Source organism: Ornithorhynchus anatinus, chromosome 4 (genome assembly GCF_004115215.2).
Source record: "Ornithorhynchus anatinus isolate Pmale09 chromosome 4, mOrnAna1.pri.v4, whole genome shotgun sequence".
Taxonomy (NCBI): domain Eukaryota; kingdom Metazoa; phylum Chordata; class Mammalia; order Monotremata; family Ornithorhynchidae; genus Ornithorhynchus; species Ornithorhynchus anatinus.
The window spans coordinates 111339039-111339646 of NC_041731.1; the positions used below are offsets into that span (position 1 = coordinate 111339039).

Below are 608 nucleotides of genomic sequence, written 5' to 3' on the forward strand. Positions count from 1 at the left end.
GAGTTGTGTCTGCCCCAAAGCAACTCCATGGACACATCTCTCTCAGAACGCCCCACCTCCATCTGCCATCGTTCTGGTAGTGTATCCACAGACTTTTCTTGGTAAAAATATAGAAGCAGTTTACCATCGCTTCCTTCTGCATGGTAATCCTGACTTTCCGCCCTCGACTCTCTCCCATGTCGTTGCTGCCCAGCACAGGTGAGTTTTGACTTGTAGCAGATTGCCTTCCACTTGCTAGCCACTGCCCAAGCTAGGAATGGAAAGGATATGCCTCTGCTTGACTCTCCCTCCCATAGTCGAGAGTGGTAGAGTACTGGAAACTCTCCAGTTGCGACACTGCGAGGTGCAACACTTCGGTACCAATCCATAATTTATTTTCATAGCTGTTTCCTCCTCTAGACTGTAATCTCCAGTGACCAGGAAACATTGTTGTCTCCATAGAGCTTTCCACAGTGCTCTGCACCCAATAAGTGCTCAATAAATATGATAGATTGATTGATGAAAGCGGAGGGAGTTCCAGGCCAGAGGCAGAATGTAGACTAGGGGGTCAATAGCAAGATTGATGAGCTCGGGTACAGTGAGTAGGTTGGCATTAGATGAGTGAAGTG

At 47.9% G+C, this 608-nt stretch overlaps 1 non-coding gene across 1 annotated transcript; it reads right to left on the minus strand.

The window, feature by feature from the left end:
- Positions 1–208: 208 nt before the first annotated feature.
- Positions 209–346, minus strand: LOC114811590. Its single transcript, XR_003759286.1, has one exon. It is a non-coding gene; the product is annotated as a small nucleolar RNA SNORA7 (small nucleolar RNA).
- Positions 347–608: the final 262 nt, after the last annotated feature.